The 24,808-nt window shown below is 40.7% G+C and overlaps 1 non-coding gene across 1 annotated transcript; it reads right to left on the bottom strand.

Annotated features, from left to right (window-relative positions):
- Nucleotides 1–18,885: 18,885 nt before the first annotated feature.
- Nucleotides 18,886–18,995, bottom strand: LOC112587351. Its single transcript, XR_003111846.3, has one exon. It is a non-coding gene; the product is annotated as a U6 spliceosomal RNA (small nuclear RNA).
- Between the last annotated feature and the right edge of the window lie 5,813 nt (nucleotides 18,996–24,808).

Genomic DNA, 24,808 nt, shown 5'->3' with positions numbered 1-24,808 from the left:
TCCAGCGGATCTTGGCAATTTGATCTCTGGTTCCTCTGCCTTTTCTAAAACCAGCTTGAACATCAGTAAGTTCATGGTTCACATATTGCTGAAGCCTGGCTTGGAGAATTTTGAGCATTACTTTACTAGCGTGTGAGATTAGTGCAATTGTGAGGTAGTTTGAGCATTCTTTGGCATTGCCTTTCTTTGGGATTGGAATGAAAACTGACCCTTTCCAGTCCAGTGGCCACTGCTGAGTTTTCCAAATTTGCTGGCATATTGAGTGCAGCACTTTCACAGCATCATCTTTCAGGATTTGGAATAGCTCAACTGGAATTCCATCACCTCCACTAGCTTTGTTCGTAGTGAGGCTTTCTAAGGCCCACTTGACTTCACATTCCAGGATGTCTGGCTCTAGGTGAGTGATCACACCATCGTGATTATCTGGGTCATGAAGATGTTTTTTGTACAGTTCTTCTGTGTATTCTTGCCATCTCTTCTTAATATCTTCTGCTTCTGTTAGGTCCATACCATTTCTGTCCTTTATCGAGCTCATCTTTGCATGAAATGTTCCTTTGGTACCTAGATATCATATTCAAAAGCAGAGACATTATTTTGCCAACAAAGGTCCGTCTAGTCAAGGCTATGGTTTTTCCTGTGGTCATGTATGGATGTGAGAGTTGGACTGTGAAGAAAGCTTAGCACTGAAGAATTGATACTTTTGGACTGTGGTGTTGGAGAAGACTCTTGAGAGTCCCTTGGACTGCAAGGAGATCCAACCAGTCCATTCTGAAGGAGATCAGCCCTGGGATTTATTTGGAAGGAATGATGCTAAAGCTGAAACTCCAGTACTTTGGCCACCTCATGTAAAGAGTTGACCCATTGGAAAAGACTCTGATGCTTGGAGGGATTGGGGGCAGAAGGAGAAGGGGATGGCAGAGGATGAGATGGCTGGATGTCATCACCCACTCGATGGACATGAGTTTGAGTGAACTCCTGGAGTTGGTGATGGACAGGAAGGCCTGGCGTGTTGCAATTCATGAGGTCGCAAAGAGTCGGACATGACTGAGTGACTGAAGTGGACTGAACTGGATACTTAAATAAAAAATTTAAAATTATATCAACCCTAATATTACATAGGTGTTTAATAGATGTAATATCATGGGCCTTTCTCACTGTTGGAGAGAAGATGCAAACTCTTAAGTTTTAAAATTTCAGACCTTAACACATGTTAAAGAACAAAGACCACAAAAAGGTAAAACTAAATAATATTCACAATAGCCACAATCTTAGTTTTTTTTTTTAATGTACAAAATATCTTTTAATTGTTAAGACTTCTCCATAATCTCAGTTTAACAAATATTTTATTTCTAAAATATTTTTCATTACTAATTAGCTCTCAAAAAAGCAAAGGTATCCCTTTTTCATCAAAGGTTGTAATTTTCCATAGCTTTAACTTTTAATACCCTGTAAAGAACTCTGTACATTTTTGCTGAATTTAAAATTCTACCACTCTGTAAGGTAAAGAACTAAGTGAAATGTGAAACACAAGTCTTCCTTGAAAACGTGTGCCTCTGAGAAAAAAATAATAAATGTGCCAGATATATCACCACAAAGAAAGGAAAGACATTCTTCCTCCTGTCTACTCCAGGAATAACCTCCCCAGGGAGAATTTTGAAAGGATTTGAGCATTTTAAATGCCCTGATCTAAATTAGTTAATTAAAAATATGAGTGAGCAAAGTCCACTAAGGTTAAAAGGAGAAGAATAGTCAGCAATCATTTATCACAGTGCCCTGTTCAAGGATTTCAAGATACCTGATTAACAGTGGCAATTCTCATTTGGATTCCCTATCTGATGAAGCAGAGTTGTTATTGATCCAACAGTTGACCTCACTGCAGGCTTAGGGTGTGACAATAATAATCTCTCCATACAGTGTGCCTGCAGTCATTGACAGCTTGAGTAATGATTAGATGAAATAGATGATTAAATAGCTAATTCCTAAAAACACTCATTCCATTTCTATTGATGTTTCACAATTTCCACATACTTCATATCTTACCTTATCCTTCTTTCTTCATTTCTTCCTTTAAAATGATTTATGAATTTTTTTAAGTGTTAGTAGAGTTAAAATTGTTAGGGAGGAATAAGTTTTCCTCTACCTCTCAGATTCAGTGACTGGAGGCATGTAAATTTAACTGGCCGAAGACACATTAACATTAAAAAAAAAAAAGATGTATTAATATTCTGCATCCACAGGCGTTCAAAGAAAAAAAAATGAAATTCAAGCAGTTAGACTCAAGTGTTTATATACCATTTTAATAAAGGAAAAGCAGTTATTCTTTGAGGAAAAATAAACTACAGAAAAGTTACTAGGGAATATATAGGGAAAACTAATGGAAGAGAAATGTTATTTTAATAATTTTGTTGATGCAATTCATCTCAATGCAGTCCCTCCCTGAGAAAAAGTTATGCTTAAAACTGAACAGGACCCTGGGTTACCAAGTCCAAGCTTAGTCTGCTTGCCACAATGGCAGGCAGTGAATCTGAGGGTTGAGGTGTTGAGGCAAGGAATATGACTTTATTTGGAAAGCCGAGAAGAGAGCAGACTAATATTTCAAAGTAACCATCTAGCCAAGGTCTGGATGCTAAATTCTGTTCTATAGCCAGAGAGAGAGGCAATAAGGAACTAAGGTCAAAAGGCAGAACAGAGACGGAGGGGCAGTGGGGACGTGAAATGAAGAGAGGGAGAGGTGAGCGAGCACAGTGAAAGGGCCTTCAATCTCCAAAGGTCTCCTCAGGGTCCAGCCGGGAGAGGGCTGCATCTCTGCTTCTTTCTTAGAGTCACTCACAGGAGGGCAGGGTCAGAGTCACTCCCTGTGAGTTACACAAAAGCCCTTTATTTTAATGGTCAAGCAGAGAGGCAGGGTCCTTTGAGGTAGGACGTTATATATAATTACAATAACAAAAGCAACCAAAAAATGAGGATTATGGTCAAAGAAACAGACCCAACAAAAAGTCAGAAGTAGACTCTTCCCTGTTACACCTGTGGGGCACTCTTGGGTACAAATCCTTTCTATGTCCTCCAAGTCTTCCTTGTGAGAAGTGCGGTTCATTCAGCCTCCATGACCTTCCCTGTGTTCCAAAGGGCAGATTTAAACAGTTGCTAATCATGCAAGAGAAACAAAGAAGGAGCTGTCAAGAAACAATACTGCAAAGGTAAATCAGGGCCCTGGCTTCTCCTCAAGGAATATACATAACACTATCTCTCAGATCATCTACATGAACTAAGACTCCCACCCAGGAGGAGAATGGTAACTTCCGGCTGAGCATAATATCCTGGAGTAACACTCTGATCTTACCACCAGCCAATCAAAAAAAGTCCTGTATACAGTAAAAGATAATAACAAAGACTCTAACCCCCTCCCCAAATGATTCTCCCTTTAAAAACTCATAAACTTATGCTCAGTCATTTCAGTCAAGTCCAATCCTGTGTGACCCATGGACTACAGCCCACCAGGCTCCTCTGTCAATGGGATTTTCCAGGCAAGAATGCTGGAGTGGGTTACCATGCAATTCACCAGGGGATCTTCCCAACCCAGGGATGGAACCCATGCTCCTGCATAGCTGGCAGGTTCTTTACAACTGGGCCACCAGGAAACCCTGAGCAGAATCACCAGTTCAGTCCCTCGGTCATGTCTGATTGTGCAACCCCATGGACTGCAGCACTCCAGGCCTCCCTGTCCATCACCAACTCCCAGAATTCATTCAAACTCATGCCCATAGAGTAGGTGATGCCATCCCACCATCTCATCCTCTGTCACCCCCTTCTCCCCCTGCCTTCAATCTTTCCCAGCATCAATGTCTTTTCCAATGAGTCAGTTCTTTGCTTCAGGTGGCCAAAGGATTAGAGTTTCAGCTTCAGCATCAGTCCTTCCAATGAATATTCAGGACTGATTTCCTATAGGATGGGCTGGCTGAATCTCCTTGCAGTCCAAGGGACTCTCAAGAGTCTTCTCCAACACCACAGTTCAAAAGCATCAATTCTTCGGTGCTCAGCCTTCTTTATAGTCCAACTCTCACATCCATACATGACTACTGGAAAAGCCATAGCTTTGACTAGACTGACCTTTGTTGGCAAAGTAATGTCTCTGCTTCTGAATATGCTGCCTAGGTTGGTCATAGATTTTCTTCTAAGTAGCAAGTGTCTTGTAATTTCATGGCTGAAGCCACCATATGCTGTGATTTTGGAGCTCCAAAAAATAAAGTCTGCCACTATTTCCACTGTTTTCCCATCTATTTGTCATGAAATGATGGGACCAGATGCCACGATCTTAGTTTTCAGAATGGTGAGTTTTAAACCAACTTTTTCACTCCCCTCTTTCACTTTCATCAAGAGGTTCTTTAGTTCTCCTTTACTTTCTGCCATAAGGGTGGTGTCATCTGCATATCTGTTATTGATACTTATCCTGAAAATCATGATTCCACTTTGTGCTTCCTCCAGCCCAGTGTTTCTCATGTTGTACTTTGCATATAAGCTAAATAAGCAGGGTAACGATATACAGCCTTGACATACTCCTTTCCCATTTTGGAACCAGTCTGTTGTTCCAGTTCTAACTGCTCCTTCTTGACCTGTACACAGATTTCTCAGGAGGCAGGTCAGGTGGTCTGGTATTCCCATCTCTTTAGGAATTTTCGATAGTTTGTTATGATCCACACAGTCAAAGGCTTTGGCGGAGTCAATAATGCAGAAGGAGATGTTTTTTCTGGAACTCTCTTGCTTTTTCAATGGTCCAGTGAATGTTGGCCATTTGATCTCTGGTTCCTCGGTTCAGTTCAGTTCAGTTCAGTTCAGTCACTCAGTCGTGTCTGACTCTTTGCGACCCCATGAATCGCAGCATGCCAGGCCTCCCTGTCCATCACCAACTCCCGGAGTTCACCCAGACTCACGTCCATTGAGTCAGTGATGCCATCCAGCCATCTCATCCTCTGTCATCCCCTTCTCCTCCTGCCCCCAATCCCTCCCAGCATCAGAGTCTTTTCCAATGAGTCAACTCTTTGCATGAGGTGGCCAAAGTACTGGAGTTTCAGCTTTAGCATCATTCCTTCCAAAGAAATCCCAGGGCTGATCTCCTTTAGAATGGACTGGTTGGATCTCCTTGCAGTCCAAGGGACTCTCAAAAGTCTTCTCCAACACCACAGTTCAAAAGCATCAATTCTTCAGTGTTCAGCCTTCTTCACAGTCCAATTCTCACATCCATGCATGACCACAGGAAAAACCATAGCCTTGACTAGACAAACCTTTGTTGGCAAAGTAATGTCTCTGCTTTTGAATATACTGTCTAGGTTGGTCATAACTTTCCTTCCAAGGAGTAAGCGTCTTTTAATTTCATGGCTGCAGTCACCATCTGCAGTGATTTTGGAGCCCAGAAAAATAAAGTCTGACACTGTTTCCACTGTTTCCCCATCTATTTCCCATGAAGTGGTGGGACCAGATGCCATGATCTTCATTTTCTGAATGTTGAGCTTTAAGCCAACTTTTTCGCTCTCCACTTTCACTTTCATCAAGAGGCTTTTGAGTTCCTCTTCACTTTCTGCCATAAGGGTGGTGTCATCTGCATATCTGAGGTTTATTGATATTTCTCCCGGCAATCTTGATTCCAGCTTGTGCTCCTTCCAGTCCAGCATTTCTCAGCCTTTTCTAAATCCAGCTTGAACATGTGGAAGTTTATGGTTCATGTATTACTAAAGCCTGGCTTGGAGAATTTTGAGCATTACTTTGCTAGCATGTGAGATGAGTGCAATTGTGCAGTAGTTTGAGCATTCTTTGGCATTGCCTTTTTTTGGGATTGAAATGAAAACTGACCTTTTCTAGTCCTATGGCCACTGTTGAGTTTTCCAAATTTGCTGGCATATTGAGTGCAGCAACTTAACAGCATCATCTTTTAGGACTTGAAATAGCTCAGCTGGAATCCATCACCTTCACTAGCTTTGTAGTGATGCTTCCTAAGACCCACTTGACTTTGCATTCCAGGATGTCTGCCTCTAGGTGAGTGATCACACCATTGTGATTATCTGGGTCATTAAGATCTTTTTTTGTATAGTTCTTCTGTGTATTCTTTCCACCCCTTCTTAATATCTTCTGCTTCTGTTCATACCATTTTTGTCCTTTATTGTGCCCATCTTTGCATGAAATGTTCCCTTTGTATCTCTAATTTTCTTGAAGAGATCTCTAGTCTTTCCCATTCTATTGTTGTCCTCTACTTCTTTGCACTGATCACTGAGGAAGGCTTTCATATCTCTCCTTGCTATTCCTTGGAACTCTGCATTCAAATGGTTATATCTCTCCTTTTCTCCTTTGCCTTTAGGTTCTCTTCTTTTCTCAGAATCTTAGGAATTGGTTTTTGCACACAAGTCCAGCTTCTCCCCAAGTTGCCAGGCTCCTGAATAAAGCAAACTTCCCTTTCTGATCAACACTTATCTCTCAAGTGTTGGCTTCTGAGCAACAAGCAGTTGAACCTGAGTTTGGGAACATGGTTGGAAACATCTGTTTTAGGCAGATTAAGGAAAGGTAAAAAACTCTTCCTGTATCTGTTCTCAACTGCCTTCAGTTTAGTTGCCTTCAACTCAAAATAGTTATTTTGCCAAAGTGGCACATTTGGGAGACAGATTCTAGAGCCCTTCAAAATTCTTAATTTCATTTTGAAACAGGAAGGAAGGGAGCAGTTTCAACCTTTGAAAAAAATGACACATGAGGACAGAATATTAGAACCAAATGGGTCCAAGACGGCAGACACGTCGGCTTCCACTAGACCTGGAGCCTCAGTAAACACTCACAGTAACACATCGGCAAGCTAAGTGGCACACCCACAGGCACCAGGAAGTTACAAGGCTGATTATCAATGACCAAATTGTGGATGACAGCCCGGTTCCTGGAAATCTCTGCCCCTTCCCTAAAATAGTTGGAATAATCCTTCCACACATTAGTTTGTCAAGTTACCCAGCCCTTAAAGCTAACTACACTACATTTTGAGGTTGCTCTCACCTTCTGAGATAGCCCATATTCAGTCTGTGAAGTATGTTTCTCTCTAAATGAATCCACTTCTTACCTATCACTTTGTCTCTCACTCAATTATTTTCTGGGATGATACACCAAGAACCTGAGCTTCATTAAGTCTTGAAACCAGGCAGGTGATCTTACCCAGAAGACCATGAATTTTGGCCAGGTTCGAGTCTCAGCCACATGGGTTCAAGTCCCAATCTGAGTTGCATGATTTCAATGTCACCATATCTTAATGACAGTGACTGAGAATGTCTTCTACATTCACTATACAAAATGGTAATTTAACACAAGAATAGAGAACTTGACCAAATATTACATTTAAAAGACTGTAATTTTCATGAAGAATAGAATGTAGACATGAAATCAATGCTTTCAGAACTTTCTCTACTAAGAATTCATAAAATGTCTGAGAGTAATGGGCTTGGGCTGTGTCAACACAATACCAAAACATCTGGAGGAGGAGAGGAAAACACAAGCAATAATCCTGCTACCTTGTCTTCACAAAACTCAGCCATCCAGACATTTCCTTTCCCCAGACATCTAGACGTTGATGGAATTCCTTTTATTTCTCTGTATGTATATGAACATCTTCACCTGCTCTTATTTTAACAATGAACCACATCTCCTGGAATGGGATTCTAATCTGATTGTCTCCCCTACCCACTTTTTCTCTTCTTTCAACCTTTATGTATATATACTTTTATGTGTACATACATTTGAAGCACAAATAAAAAATAGTATATTGTTTTTATCTTCTGATTTTAGAGTAAGACAAGTATAGAACAATGGCTGGGTGGTCTGGAATGTCTTTGCAACATCTAGCACACCAGGTGCAGTCAATACACATTAAGCCATAAAACGAATCAGAATTCTGAACATTGAAGAATATGTTATAGTCAGCTGCTTTTGCAGCAGGGCGAATTTTGGAAAAAGACTCAATTGGCTTTCTCCATCATTAATATGCATACAAATCTCCTGGGGATGTTGTTATATGCAGATTCTGATTCAATATGTCTGGGAGGGGGCCAAGACATTGCATTTCTATCCAACTCCCAGGTTACACTGATGTGCAGTAGTCCATAACTGAGTGTATGCAGGCTGACTACCCGCAGGGGGGTAAGGCCAAATCTTCCCCTTCACCAGTCCTAAAAACTACTTATTGAAAACAATATTCCAAAATTGAAACCAAGAGGACCCTGTGGGCCCTCCTGGATACAAAGTTTTTCTGAGTCCCCTGTTTCTTATTTTCGGGAAAAGACTTCAGCCTCCTGGACTTTCTTGAATACCAAAGAGCAGATTGAGACAGCTGCTAATCAGGGAAGTAAGGAAATGGAGAAACAAAGGACAAACAATCAAGAAACTATAATGTAGCAATTAAGACAGGATCCTGGTTCCTCCTCAAGAGATAAACATAACAGTATCTTCCAGTTCTTCTGCAGGAACTGAGGGCCCCACCCAGGAGGAGAATGGTAACTTCAGGCTGAGCACATATCCTAGAGTGCCACCCTGTTACCTCACCACCAACCAGTCAGAAGAAAGCCACACACCCTGCAGCACTCACCCAAATAGTGCCTATAAAAACGTCTCCCTGAAAACTGTTAAGAGTTCAAGGTTTTTGAGTACAAGCCACCCATTCTCCTTGCTTGGCCCTGGAATAAATCTTTTTCTGCTTCAAACTGATGTTTCAGTTTGTTTGGCATCACTGTGCTTCAGGAATAGGAAATTGTGTTCAGTAACAAAATTACATAAAGTGATGTCTTAAGTGGTTTCCTTTACCACTCTATCCAAATCATCAAGTGGTGTTTGAAACAGGGGGGAAGGCTATTTATTTAAACAATCTTTAACTCAGTTCCTTTGGAAAAATACTGTGCTGGTGTGTGTGTGCCGTGCTGATCTGACGTGGACTCTAGCATGGATCTTCACCTAATAGGGAGAAAATATGCATATATAACTAACTAGGATGAATTCAAAGCCTAATTGTCATGAGAAATATGCTAATCATGGGCTTCAGAAATTCAAAAGTATAAGCAGAACTGTGTTTGGACACTTACTCTTAACCAAAGTTTCTTGAAATGAAATGCAGGGACAGAGTACTCAATTTTCTGAAAAGACTCCCATATCCAATAATTTAATGATCATGAGAATTCTCATTTTGTATATCCTCTTTCAATTTATTCTAAATAGATCTGGATTTGATGAAAATGCCAAGACAATATATAAAGAGTACTAACAATTCCCCAAATGAATACCTGCAAAACTCAGCTTTCCAAATGTGTCTATAACCATTTGCCTGCTGGCAAAGGTTTAACCATCAGCTCTGTGGGGTGAGAGGAGCTTTGAGTTGTAGCATTTACTGATTTTCACTGTGTAAATACTCGCACCATGGCTGATTTCAGGCTACTAATGTGAGATCACTGAAACCCTCAGACCAAGAGCCCTCACATGTATCCATAGACATTTATGTTTAGTGGTGACAAAGCATGCAGATTTTGGAGAAAAACTGCCTGGATTTAAATGTGGTTCAGCTATGAAAACTTTGGTAAGTTATCCACCCTGTCTGGGCTTCAGTTTTTGTGATTTATTTTCTTTTGTAAGAAGAGAATTCTGATTGTTAGAAAAGAAAATCTGACTTTTATAAACTATAAATTAATGTGAACAAATTATTAAATGAATGTGTATTACTAAGTGCTGACTATTATTGTTTACCATACAATTCTATTGAAAATAAATCTCTGGGTAACTTGTTAATGACAGGGTCAACTCACAAGGTCTTTCCATAAAGTAATATTTCTTGTATCATTTTAGAAATAACCTAAAAGTCACTTCCTCTTGGATACTGTTAAGACTATGAATCTTAAAATAAGATGCTCTGCATGGTCATGAAAATAATGGTTCTTTGGACCATTATATAGATATTCTGAAAGATTTGGTAAACATATTTATTTGTATTAAGTCTTACAGATTATACTACTCAAGATTTAGACTTATTCTGTTTTATCTTGGTTTCTAATTACATGATACCATAATAAAATATTAAAACTAGAATATGACCTTAAACTGTACTAGTCAAGGAGTAGAAAATTTTCCTCCACCCTTCTGGCTGGTCTAAGAATTAAATTGACATGAGACAGATTAACAAGAGAAATTTAAACCAAATTTCATACCATGTATACATGGAGACACTCAGGAAAAACCAGGAACTTGCTAAAATGGCCAAAGCCCTCACCTTAAAAAGCATCCTCAGCTGAAGTCAAAAGAGGATGTTGTGGTAGGGGTTTGGAACTTCACAGGGAAAGAAGGCAATTCACACAAAGATGGAAAAGTAAATGTTTGCTGGACCAGCAGAGACAATGGGACACAGAGCAGAATTTTAACAGCCTTTACTGGGTTCCTCCCTATCCATACATGTGGTTCACACCACAGTTATTTACACTGACATCTCCCTTCCTGGAGCAGGTCCTCTCTCTACATTCCTTTATGCAGTTAGGGAGAAGATCAAAGGTTCTTCCTGGGTCCTTTGGGCCTTGATTATTTTCAGCTAAAATAATCCACATGCTAAAGAGATACATTTTGGGATTGAAAACTTTACTCCCCTACAGAATCCTTTGCATGCAAGTCTTAATTCCCACTGCCATTCACCTTACATATAAATCAGACTATAAACCACTTTGGGGCAGAATTAGGTTCTATCTATCACTATTCCTCCATTGCCATTTTCAGGACATGGCTCTTAGCAATTGATAAGTATTTGTTGAATTAAGATGATTTCATATTCTTTCCCCCAAATAAGTGCCATTAATCTATTCCCATATGAAGCAAAAGAAGGATTCCAAAGCCAAAATTCTGAAAGCTATACTCTTTGAAAATCATAAGGTATATTAGAGTCCCTTGGATGGCAAGGAGATTAAAACCAGTCAATCCTAAAGGAAATTAGTCCTGAATATTCATTGGAAGGACTGATGCTGAAACTGAAGCTCCAATACTTTGGCCACCTGATGCTAAGAACTGACTCACTGGAAAAGACCCTGATGCTGGGAAAGATTGAGGACATGAGGAGAAGAGGGCAACAGAGGATGAGATGGTTGGATGGTATCTCTGACTCAATGGACATGAATTTGATCAAACTCTGGGAGACAGAGAAGGAAAAGGAAGCCTGGCTTGTGGCAGTTCATGGGGTCACAAAGAGTTAGACAGGACTTAGGGACTGAACAACATCAACAATGTATATCAGCATATTAAAGGACCAGCAAAGTGTTGTAGTTAAGAAACTTGCCTAAAACTATTTAACTGAAACTTTTATATCCAAGGAACTCCTATTAATAGCATAATTATAAATGTAATCTTCCAGCTCAGAACATTTTTTGAGAGTGAAATGGAGCACTGTTACTAATTACTAATTACACCAGAAAATAGGCATTAACTGCAACTATTTAGGGTAAACGTGGACATACAGTTATCCTATCTGTGAATGTCATTAGGAAGTGGAGAAAAATGTGGAAATTCCACAACTACTGTTATATGGATCAAAGTGCAGGAAACAACAATTGGCCGTAATCCCTCATTTTACTCACAAAAAACCATGAGGTCACAGAGAAGTTAAAACACTACCCACTGGCGAGTCCCTTGGCACCCAGTAAACAGGCAGAACTGTGAATAAAATCCAGCTCACTGGAAAGCATTTTCCAAATCAGTTCTGATTCAATTCTGAAATGAAAACATTAGTTACTTTACTATCTTCACAAAGAAGAAAAGAAACTCTAGACTTAGATGCTTCTCACAAAATATCATTTTGTCATTTGTGTACATGCAAATGTAAATCAAATGTCAGCCAGGAATCTTCTTCTCTTTGGAGAGCTAGGAATAATTGTCTGAGCTCTCAGTAATTCCATTCCCTAATGGAAGGCCAAAGTTCTGCTCCAAAGTTTCTGCAAATTCCCATGGGCCTGTCTCATGGTCTCTTCTGCCTTCTAGGCTCATAGTTTCTCCATGATTTGTAATATCAACTTAGTCATAAGACTGGGTTCATTCTCCCAACTCTTCCCACCCTCACCCTCTCCCACAGAGTCCAAAAGATTATTCTAGACATCTGTGTCTCTTTTGCTGTGGGAGAATGGCATTGAAACATGTATAATGTTATATGTGAAATGAATCGCCAGTCCAGGTTCGATGCATGATACAGGATGCTCGGGGCTGGTGCACTGGGACGACCCGGAGGGATGATACGGGGAGGGAGGAGGGAGGGTGGTTCAGGATGGGGAACACGTGTATACCTGTGGTGGATTCATGTTGATATATGGCAAAACCAATACAATATTGTAAAGTAATTAACCTCCAATTAAAATAAATAAATTTATATTAAAAAAAAAACTGGGTTCAGTTCTCCCCAAACAGATTTACTTTCACTTTTTCTCAAAGTATCTTGAAAAATTTTATAAGAGGAAAAAGGAGGAATTAACTTAACAGCAAAGCATATGATAGTCACAATTAAGCCACAGCATTTTGAAAAATGGGTTTCCCAGATGGCTCAGTGGTAAAGAATCCGCCTGCTAAGCAGGAGATGTGGGTTCAAACCCTCGTCTGTTTTCTATGTCTGCATCTCTATTCCTGCCCTGCAAATGGGTTCATCAGTACTATTTTTCTAGATTCTATATATATGTGTGTTAATATATGACATTTGTTTATCTGTTTCTGACTTCACTCTGTATAACAGGCTCTAGGTTCATTCACATCACTTTAACTGACTCAAATTTGTTCCTTTTTATGGCTGAGAAATATTCCATTTCAACTATAATGGGAAGGAGGTTCAAGAGGGAAGGGACATGTGTATACTTATGGCTGATTCATGTTGTTGTACGACAGAAACCAACACAATACTGTACAGCAATTATCCTCCAATTAAAACACAAGAAAAAAAAATTTAAAAAGGAGCTTCCTCAGATGTGAGAGTGAGGAGGACATTTCAAGGCCCATTTGAGGACCTACTCTCTAACTCTTTGTAAGTGGAAGATCAGGCTAAAGAACTCAGCAAGAAGAAACTTGGGTGACATTCAACAGAGTTTAGGCTTTAGACTGGAGAGTACAGGCTCTAAAACTCCAAAGAGCCAGAGCTAAAATCAATAAAACAGATGTAGGAGGCCTCATGTCGGACTGCAGAGTAGTTGCCTTGTCTATAGACAGAGTCTCTATTCATTTCAGCCTTCTGGTGCCAGGCTGGGATGCAGACCCGTTGTGGCCAGATATCCAATTTCACAAGAGAAACCAAAAAGCTACATTTTTGTGCAAAATAACTTCAGTTTTAAGGACTGACAACCTCCACGCAGACAAAGGAGCCTCACTGACTGTTTTTAAGCAGAGGTGTCACAGCATCGGATTTTTATTTTAGAAAGACTAGGTGTGCATCTGTAGAGAGGACTAACTGCAAAAACCTACCCTAACCACTTATTATAGTAGCCAGTACTAGCCTACTGTGGGTGGACAAGTGAGCCTCAAGAAGTCTAATCCAGTGATGAAACTGAACAAAAGGGTTTATAAAAAAGAAATATTTAGGTACTAGTAGGACTCAACTTGTAAATGAATGGAAGTAGGGCATAGTAAGTGAGAGAGAGTGGTTTAGAACTTTTTCTGTCTAAAACTGCATAGCATTGAATGGAAAATCTAAGTCTACACTTAGACATGTCAACTGTAAAATTTCTCGAATATATTCAAGAGGTAGCGAGTAACACTACTCAAAATAATTGTTAAGATCATGTGGCAACTTGAAAAAGTGACCACGCATAGATGTCAAGTGGGGAAATGACAATAAATACAAACACACACACACATGTATACGTACATATCTGCACCAAGATGACAAAAATATCCAGGGATATGCAAATTACATAGCCTTCCCAGGTGGCTCAGTGGTAAAGAATCTGCCTGCCAATGCAGGAGACACGGGTTTGACCCCTGGGTCTGGGAGATCCCATGGCAAAGAAAATGGCAACCCACTCCAGTGTTCTTGCCTGGGAAATCCCATGGACAGAGGAGCCTGGCGGGCTACAGTCCATGGGGTCACAAAAGAGTCCAACATGACCTAGTGACTAAACAACAACAAAGCAAATGACACATGCAAAGGGTGAGTGCAATTTTTAAAAATGAAAATGGTATAATTTGTTGAAATGACAGGATTTCAGAAGTTTTTTTTCATTTATTTTATTGTGATCTTGTAAAAATTCGTTTACAGTGAAAATAATAAACACAAAAATGACCAACAGTTTCTGTGGGAGTAAGGAGAAGACAAGCTCGCCATAAACTAAAGAATTACGGAAGACATGCTGGAGGATGTGAGGCTTGAACAAGCCCTGGAAGGACTGGAAAGTAATTATCGCCTCAAGATGAATGGTTCCCCTACTTCTCCATGAAAAATTGCACTCCTTCCAGGAACAAAAAAATACAATTCTCCTATACATCGTAGCAAAAGATGAACAAAGTCAATTGCCATCTTGAAACTTATCTGATTTGCATTTAAAAATTCACTCTAAATTTCCAAAAGATGAACCTTGTGCTTTGTTCAAAAGATTACTTGATATGATGGAATTTTCAGGAGCCCAGAAATCAGAAAACCTGAATGCGGCAAAGACCCATCCATTAACCAGCTGTTATGCCATAAAGTCATTCTTTCTTTCGGGGCTTCCATTTTTTCTTTTGTAAAATGGAACTGCTGAATTATTTGACCCCTTAAGTTTCTAGCCAATAAAATACTGTATATTTTTCTCTAAGAGTATTCAGATTCCTCACATAAAAGCTTAAGGCATATGAAAATACTGACACACCCTGTTCTGTGTTTTTATTTTGTTGGTGATTTAAGTATATTTTCAAGATCATCCATGCCTTTCTAACAAATGAGTTCATCACTCAGAAGCAGCCAACCAAAAGAACAGTGGAATGATTTATTAAAGGCTCAGCCAAGGAGCCAGCTCAGGAACACCATGGTGAGGAGGTGAGACTCCGACCCGTGGAGGCAGCGTATGTGCGATACCAACACCTGAGAGATGATGCTAGGCCTCCAGTAACTCAAAAAGTCCAAGAACAAAGTGGTAGAAATAGAAGTGTCCCCTCTCAACATCACACACAATCATCTGATGGTGGGGCTTGTGGTTCCACTTCCACAATCCTAGGCTCTGTGGGGCTGCAATTTCCAGTTCCCAAAGGAGGAGCACCTAGCCCAGGAGACGCGATGCTGCTTTCACTGAAGTAGAAGCTGTATCTACCACTGGGATAGTTCAAACTCTTCATGACAGTGGCGATCAAAGAAGTCAGTTACTGCTGAGATAATCAACCTTGATGACCCTGAGAAGTTAGGTATGTTTCTACACAATATCTATGAATATGGGATCTTCATGAAGGCATTTCCTAGTATTTCCATACCCAGTAATAACTGTCATTGGCCAATTGTAACACAAAAGCATCAGGGCAACAAAAGGCTTAGAATCCTCAGAAAGAAGGTCTGGGTCAGCCCACTAGGGAAGCAGACTAGTGGAAGTACTTGCAGAGCGTGGGGGAGATCTACAACAGAAGTGGAGGAGAGAGATGATAAATATCCATCAGAGCCTCAGGGCAGCAGCAGCAGAAGCGGGAACTGTAGGTGCTTTCACTGCACTTCTTACCTCTTCCAGGAAGATACAACCTGAAGATGACTCTGTGAGTAGCTGGACTTTTGCACCTCCACTTTTCAGAAGATGTGATGTCCTCTTATTCTAAGGATACCATGCTGTTCCCAGGGTTTAGTTTGTGAACCAGATATAATTAGAGGGCATAAATGAGTCCCGGCGGTGCAAGGGGCAGACTATAAGACATCTTTGTGGAACTTTTCAGACTGGATTGGCTTCACTGTTCCTGCAGACGGTTGCCATCACAACCAACCTGCTCAGTGCAGACCCATGAGCCTTGGCTACCTGAGGGTAACTAGCCACATGCAAGTCTCTGTCTTCTCCTGCCCCTTTCCAACTCAGCTTCAGATGAAATGCCACATCAAAGAGCCTTTGCTTTGGCATCTGAGAAGCCACTGAAGGTGTTTAATGGTGCACACCAGTTGTGCTGAGGAGCAAAAGGGTGGGGCCAACTTTGACCAGTAAGAGCCAGGAGACGGGAGAGAGGCAGACAGATAAATTCTCTTTCCTTCCTCACTCCTGCATCATGATTTCTGTTCTGCATCATGATTTCACCATACAGCCCGCCAGAGCAGGTGGACCTGTTCAGTGACCTGCCATCTCTTTCAGCTCTTGGTGAAGTAACTGTCAGCATGTGACCTCATATTGCCTCACCCTCTTGTTCTCATTCCTGATGCCCTGGGCTTATACTTCTCAAATAAAACATTAAAACTTAGTCCTTGGCTCAAATTCTCTTTCCTAGGAACCTATGTCAATAACTACACTATCCAGACTTCACTCATGTTATATATGACCACACAACCGAATTCTAGTCACTGGAATATAAGAAGACACCAAGTATACCACTTCTAAACTTGGGACATAAAATTTTGCTCTTGGGACATCCCTGGCGATCCAATGGTTAAGACTTCTCCTTCCAATGCAGGGAGCATGGGTTCAATTCCTGGTTAGGGAGCTAAGATTCCATACAACCAGCGACCAAGTAAAACAAAACATAAAACAGAAGGAATATTGTATCAAATTCAACAGATATTTTAAATGGTCCACATCAAAAGACTGAAAAAAAAAATTGTTCTTTCTCCCTACCAACTGAAAAGGAAAAATGAGAGGAAAAACCAGGATGACTTAGAAGCCTGTGTAAGACAGAGCCTCTCTGAGCCTGAGTCTCTAAGTGACAGTGGAGAAGCACAATCTGCTGATCCATTAACCATCCCTTGACCATTAGATGAACTGGAAATAAGCTCCTGTTTGAACTAGCAAATATTTGAGGTCTATTGCTCATGCATTCAGCGTACCCTAGGTAATCTACTTATGTTGTCATTAAACCAGTAACTACAATGAGTAAAGATTAAGGTCCTAGAAAAAAAAAAGGCATAGCACCAAGGCAGTAAATCACATTTTCTTTTTTTCCATCTGCCTACTAGAAACCACATTTTATTTGTAAAACTGTAAATGAAACAAAACAAAAAAGTTATGACACATTTCTCTAAAATTTACTGTTAATAGGTTAAAAGCCTCTCCCACAGTCACTCATCAGCCCCTCTCTTCACACCTCCAGGGGGAAAAGAAAAAGCCAAGTGATCTGAACTGGCAGATGCTGACCTGCTTAGATAACTTTGTGCTGATTTTACTAACAAAGGCTCCAATCCTAGGATAGGAAAACAAAAGAAACTAAGCTAGATGCAATCACTGAAACAAAGAAATAAACTAATAGAAATATGAACTAAGAATTGGACTAATTCTTCATTTCTACCATCCATGCTACCCACAAATGAGAACAATTTTTCCCTGAAAAGCAAAAAGTTTCCCATGGGAGGAGCACCTCATTTTTGATATTATGGTAGATGATGCCCCTGATCTTAAAATGGGAGAACACTGTGCCATATCAGCATCCCTCCCCTTGCAATAGCCACTGCAGCTCTTCCACAAACAACCCAAATTCCTCTGTTCAGCTCACTCTGCCTCCTGGTACCCACACGATCTCTCCCTAAAGGTGATCCTGTGACACAGTGGAAACAGTACAGTTCCTGCCTTTCTCTCCCAGTGCTCCATTCAGGTAAGAACAGAACAGATGCTGGGTCAGCCTGGTGCTGAGGATGAAGGGGAGCAGCTCAGTGGAAACACTAAGGAGAAACCAGCCCAAACCAAAGACCGGGAGGAGGCAGGTCAAGAGGATGAGATGAAGTCAGCACCTGTGGGTGCTGGGGCCAAAGAGGAGGATCATAGGTCTTGCTAGGTCTCAGTCACACTAATGGGACATCTTATTAATTGTTTTGATCTATGTATACTTGATTTACAATGTTACATTTCTAGTGTACAGCAAAGTGATTCAGTTTTATATGTATGTGTGTGTGTGTGTGTGTGTTCTTTTTCATGTCTTCATTGTGGCTTATCAGAGGATACTGATATAGTTCCCTGTGCTACACAGTAGGGCCTTGTTGTTTACCCATCCTACATTCATTAGCTTGCATCTCCGAGAATGGGACATCTTAAATGAAGGGAGAACTTGACATTACCTATCTGTTCACTCAGCACAGACTCACTGAGAGTGTACTCTCCACCAGGTGCTGTCACTGGGAATGTTGCAAAGATAACTTGCTATCTGCTCTGATGGTCCTTGTGGTCTAGTCGAGAAACTCCACAACACACTTTCAATAAGTCAGAGGTACCAAGGGATTCATTCTCACCTGCTTTCTGCAGAAAAAAGGAATTGCAAAAGAAGTGAATCTCATTATCTTAAACATCACTTCAAAAACCTCTAAAAAAGTCCTCTTGTGGCTTAAGATATAAATCTCGAGACCTTGAACTAAAAATCAAGACACAAGTTCTGATAAACAGTCATTCCTACCATCCACTTAGATTCTTTTCTCTCAAGATTTTAAAATGCATTATCTGATTTGCTCCCATGAATTAGGTATAGGAAAATAGGATCCCTATCTTCAGCTAAAAAAAAAAAAAAAAAGCCTCAGAGAGGTTAAACCAAGTCATATACCTCTTTTTTTCATTTTTGTTTATGTTAGACATCCATATTTACACACATATTTTTGGCATTTACTAAATACTTGGGGAAACATTTATTAACTATCTACGTGTTTATCAGATAGCCAGTAAATTTATTTTTTTACTTTTTAATTTGAATATAATTGCTTTACAGTGTTGTGTTAGTTTCTCCTGTTCAACAGTGTGAATCAGCTATAAAAATATGGGACATTTCATGAATCTGCATGTCATCCTAGTGTAAGGGCCGTTCTAATCTTCTCTGTATCATTCCAGTTTTAGTGTATGTGCTGCAAAGTGAGTGGGCACCAGCAAATTCATTGTTCATCCACTATCCATTGGTGTGTGTGTGTGTGTGTGTGTGTGTACTGATTAAGGCTGGAAAGAAAACAATGAACAAAGGAGACCCTCACCCCAAAACCCAAGGAAAAAAACATTTTCCTTCATAAGGCTTGCCTCCTAGAATGGAAATAAGTTTAGAAAGTCTTACATGAATAAAATAAATGCTTAGTAGATGGTGAGAAGTTCAAAAAGGAACAACAAAGGAGGGGAAGGGGAAAGGAAGTGTCAGATGCAATTTTAGACAGGGAAGGACTGATGAGAAAATAATAGGTGAACAGACAGCTGAGGAGGTGGGGTGTGTGCCATGTGGGTTACCAGGGGCAAAGCTCTCCATGAGAGCTCATGCTGGCCTGTCCAAGGGGCAGCAATGAGGCTAGTAGGTTAGGGTCAAATAAGCAAAGGGGTGAGTAGTAAGAAAAAGGGCTACAAATGGAAAAAGATTGAAAGATCATGGAAAACCTGGCTTTACTCTGTCACTGTAACAATGATGGCTTTCTTTCAAAGTAGGATGGGAAACCGCGAAAGGCTGCTGAGGCTGGAAAGACATAATCTTGCCTATATTTTAATAGAATCACTGGCTGTTTTGCTGTGGAGAGATCACAGAGAACTAAGGGAAGAATCATGAGAGTAAGATGGTCTTGGGACAACCCGAGTGAGGAGCCCAGGATTAACCCAGAACAGTAATAGTGAAGGTGCTGAGGATGGCCAGCTTCTGGATGTTTCGAGAAGGTGGAGCTGACAGATTTTCTGATGGACAGGAGTGGGGGATAAAAAGGAAAGTCTGAGATGCCCACAACACCTGTAGTCAGGAAGAATGGATTGTCATTTACTGAAAGGAGGAGAGACACTGGGATAGAATCCTCAAACTTAGCTCCTTGAGGACTACAGACTACAGGCCATGCCTAGTTCCATGTAATTGTAATCTAAACCTATGATTTACAGTTCCACTTTTCTGAAATAACAGTGAGGAGAAAGCAAGCAAAAAGCAAATAGAAAAGAGGGATAATCCTCTCTAACTAGGAAGAAAATGTAACAAGGCTTCATCCATTTTGGATGTATGTCTCTGGAACACTGCCTCATTTCTGCAAGTCTGGTTGTATGATTTTTGAATTCTCCAAAAGCAGAGTCTTCAACAAGATTTTGGGTTCAAGGAGTTTGTTGTGGAGACCATTCTCAGGGAGGAGAAGAAGCGGGTGGTGGAAGGAGGGAGCACCAATGTAGAGAGGCATGGCTGAGCTGGTTACCACCATGGATCACTGTGGTTCAGTCCCACTGGAGGCTGCCTGTGAAACCACATAGAATGCGTCTCAGAATTGTCCCTGTGACAATTCTGGAACATTCATACTGATTCTCATATTCCCTTGGCTGTGGACTGCTTCCACAGACATTGACCCTCCAACATTTGTGGACCATCTTTTCTGTGCTGAATAGCCTTTCTGGGCATCAAAGAAGGCAAAAAAAGAAAAAAAAAAAAAAAGCAGAGAGACCTCCTAGTAGACACCTGAGATGAGGCCTTGTCACCATGTGAAACTGTCCAGCCCACTTGACCTTACATCAGGCAGGAAGGTGGTGACATGTAGTTTCATAAAAGACTGAAACATTAGGTCACACACACATCCCAGTGCCTGGCCTCTTCTTTCACCTGCTGACCATTCACTCGTCCTGTTCTCCTCCCACCACCACTACACTCCCAAACACCCCTCCTTTCTCTCAAACCATCATTGTGACCAACAGTCAACATCCATGTGAAATGTCACCCCTTAAAAAACCTAGGAAAATTTCCAGTTAGAAGAGCCCCTCACTCTTCTTAATGCCTACAGCATGAACACCTTTAACTTTGGACCCTTAACTCCAATCAATGCCTTATGGATACTTCAGTTCAGTACACTTCAGTCACTCAGTCCTGTCTGACTCTTTGCGACCCCATGGACTGCAGCACACCAGGGCTCCCTGTCGATCACAAACTCCTGGAGTTTACCCAAACTCATGTCCATTGAGTCAGTGATGCCATCCAACCATCTCATCCTCTGTCGTCCCATTCTCCTTCTGCCTTCAATCTTTCCTAGCATCAAGGTCTTTCCAAATGAGTCAGCTCTTTGCATCAGGTGGCCAAAGTATTGGAACTTCAGCTTCAAGATCAGTCCTTCCAATGAACATTCAGACCTGATCTCCTTTAGGATGGACTGGTTGGATCTCCTTGCTGTCCAAAGGACTCTCAAGAGTCTTCTTCAACACCACAGTTCAAAAGCATCAATTCTTCAGTGCTCAGCTTTCTTTACAGTCCAATTCTCACATCCATACATGACTACTGGAAAAACTATAGTCTTAACTAGACAGACCTTTGTTGGCAAAGTAATGTCTCTGCTTTTTAATATGCTGACTAGGTTGGTCATAACTTTCCTTCCAAGGAGCAAGCGTCTTTTAATTTCATGGCTGTAGTTACCATCTGCAGTGATTTTGGAGCCCCCACAAATAAAGTCTGACACTGTTTCCACATCTATTTGCCATGATCTTTCTTCTCTGAATGTTGAGCTTTAAGCCAACTTTTTCACTCTCCTCTTTCACTTTCATCAAGAGGCTCTTCAGTTCTTCTTCACTTTCTGCCATAAGGGTGGTGTCATCTGCATATCTGAGGTTATTGATATTTCTCCCATCAATCTTGATTCCAGCTTGTGTTTCATCCAGCCCAGTGTTTCTCATGATGTATTCTGCATATAAGTTAAATAAGCAGGGTGACAATATACAGCCTTGACGTACTCCTTTTCCTATTTGGAACCAGTCTGTTGTTCCATTTCCAGTTCTAACTGTTGCTTCCTGACCTGCATGCAGATTTCTCAAGAGGCAGGTCAGGTGATCTGGTATTCCCATCTCTTTCAGAATTTTCCACAGTTTATTGTGATCCACACAGTCAAAGGTTTTGGCATAGTCAATAAAGCAGAAATAGATATTTTTCTGGAACTCTCTTGCTTTTTCGATGATCCAGTGGGTGTTGGCCATTTGATCTCTGGTTCCTCTGCCTTTTCTAAAACCAGCTTGAACATCTGGAAGTTCACAGTTCATGTACTGTTGAAGCCTGGCTTGGAGAATTTTGAGCATTACTTTACTAGCTCAAAATTACTGTACTAGATGAGTACAATTGTGCGGTAATTTGAGCATTCTTTGGCATTGCCTTTCTTTGGGATTGGAATGAAAACTTAACTTCTCCAGTCCTGTGGCCACTGCTGAGTTGCATAGTTAGATCTTTACATATATGAATAATTTACCTTCCCAAGTAGATCATAAATACTTGAAGGCCACAGTTTCTTGTATCCACTCTGTTGATGAATCCTACTCCATATACATGGCTTTGACCTTCTCTGGCAGCAAAGAAGGACAAAGACAGAAACTAGGTAGATGGTTGCCATGAATGCTGCAATCTCAAACTACCTTGGAAAGTCACTAGGTGGAGGAGCTTCTTTTTTTTTCAGAGGATAGTTATTATTTTTCAGCAACAAAGTATTTTTTTTAATTTTTATTGGAGTATAGCTTATTTATAATGTTAATTTCAGGTGTACATCAAAGTGAATCAGTTACATATATACATATACCCACTTTTTAAGATTTTTTTTCCAATATAGGTCTTTACAGAGTACTGAGTAGAGTTCCCAGTGCTATACAGCAGATCCTTACTAGTTATCTATTTTATATACATAGTGTGTATACATGAATGAGTTTATTTCCCCAGCAAACTGAAAAGCATAACAGGCAACTCCATGAGCATCTATAAACCCTTGGCATACCTGCTTTGCTCGTGTTTCTCTAAGAACTCTCAAGCCAGGATTTTTTAAAGTGAATCCTTTTGACATAATAGGGAGGGGTGACACTTGAAATAATGGCAGATTCATGTTGATGTATGGCAAAACCAATACAATATTGTAAAGTAATTAGCCTCCAATTAAAATAAATAAATTTATATTAAAAATAAAATGTGATTTAAGATTTAAAAAAAAAAGAAATAATGCTACATGCATTTCAGACTGGACACATCTCTCGTCTCTTTAAAATATCAGGTGTGAGCTGAACAAAGGCACGGGACAGGAAATTTCATTCTTTGTAGATGGTGTTCTGCAAATAGAAGACTCTTCTGGCACAAGGAAAGCGGGTAAAATGACTGGTCCTTCTCCCAGAAAGACAACAGCTTCAGGCACAATTGGGAATAATAGTATGTACCCCCTGATAGAGGAGTGAGATGAGGTGGAAGGGAGGGAGCCAGTCCCTTAAGCATATTAAAGCAACCCTGGATGTGATAATTCCTTGGTGGTTATATTATTTTTAATATCCTTATCAGATAGAGATACATGCTGATGTCCCTATGTACAGATGTGTGAGGCGCTATGAGTCTAGAATTTGCTCTAAAATATATCTATCAAAAAGGACCCAAACCATTGATTTTGTTGAAAGTAGGTCATAGGGACAAGGGTGCAATCTCCCTATTTTTATTTATTTAGAAATTTTCATTATGAAATATTTTTCATAAGAGCCACACGCTGGGTCAGAAAGTTGTATACAGCTGAGATACCAAGCTGTGAGCCTCTGACGGTAGCAGCTGCTACAGCACCAGTAACTAGAAAATTCATGAATCTTTATTGCTCATCATCACTGAGACTTTGCTGTCTGGCGTGGGAAGGTTCCTCAGATCGAAGGAGGAGAGTCCTGACACAGTGAAAAACATGATCGCAGCCTTTGTTCTCTGCACAAAATGCCCCAGACCCCATCTTTGCCTCCCTCTCCTTCTTGATACAGCTGACAGCCTCTCAGAGCCATAGACCCCCTGCCATCACCATACCTGTAACAGCCCCCTACCTACCACAACACGAATTCTCTCACTGACCAATTCATGTTCATCCAATTCTGGCTATTTAAGTACATTTCATTCCTATCCCCAAATAGGTACACATCTGATACATTTTCCATTCGTATCACTTAACCTAACAATGTTTTCCCCAAATATCCTGTTTATCTCCCCCGTCCAGTAATAACTACCCTCCCACCAGCTACTGTATGTCTACATTTACCTTCCCTACAAAGTGAACTGACACCTGAACTGGCCCAAAACCTTCTCTCCAACCGGTGCCTGTCTCACTTTCCACCCTGACAGGTGACCTAGCCTAGTACTGAGCCGACTCCTGATAAGCTGTCTTCAGTTTTACTTATTGAGTAACTGATTAAACACTGGAGTTTATGCTTGAGAACTTCATTTATCCAGTAGACAACTGTTAAGCACTTATTATGTGCCATATCCTAGATCTATAAAAATAAATACATTAGGTATCAACCTCGAAGAAAGTCAAAATCCAGTACGAGAGATAAGTATACACACCTACAGTAGGTGTATGCTACATAAATGTGTATACCCGAAAAACTGGCAACATCCATGAATACACTCAATTTGATCTTTTGGAGTCTGGAGGTGGGGCAATGAGGAGGGGGCCTCCAAAGATGAGGAAACACTTGATTTTGCCTCTACACAGTGGAGCAGCTACTCACTCGGGTGTCCGACTCTTTGTGACCCCATGAACTGCAGCCCGCCAGGCTCCTCTGTCCATGGAATTCTCCAGGGGAGAATACTGGAGTGGATTAGTCTATCCCTTCTCCAGGGGATCTTCCCGATCCAGGGATCGAACCCGCGTCTCCTACCTGCATTGCAGGCGGATTCTTTACCGACTGAGCCACCAAGGAAAACCAAATCTGTTTGACATTCTGTTGAAATCACTTTAGGGCTCCAGGGAAGGCAAGGCCAG

This window comes from Bubalus bubalis, chromosome 1 (genome assembly GCF_019923935.1).
Source record: "Bubalus bubalis isolate 160015118507 breed Murrah chromosome 1, NDDB_SH_1, whole genome shotgun sequence".
Classification (NCBI taxonomy): domain Eukaryota; kingdom Metazoa; phylum Chordata; class Mammalia; order Artiodactyla; family Bovidae; genus Bubalus; species Bubalus bubalis.
Note: the sequence above shows the minus strand (reverse complement) of the source record. Positions and strands in the feature narration are given on the sequence as shown.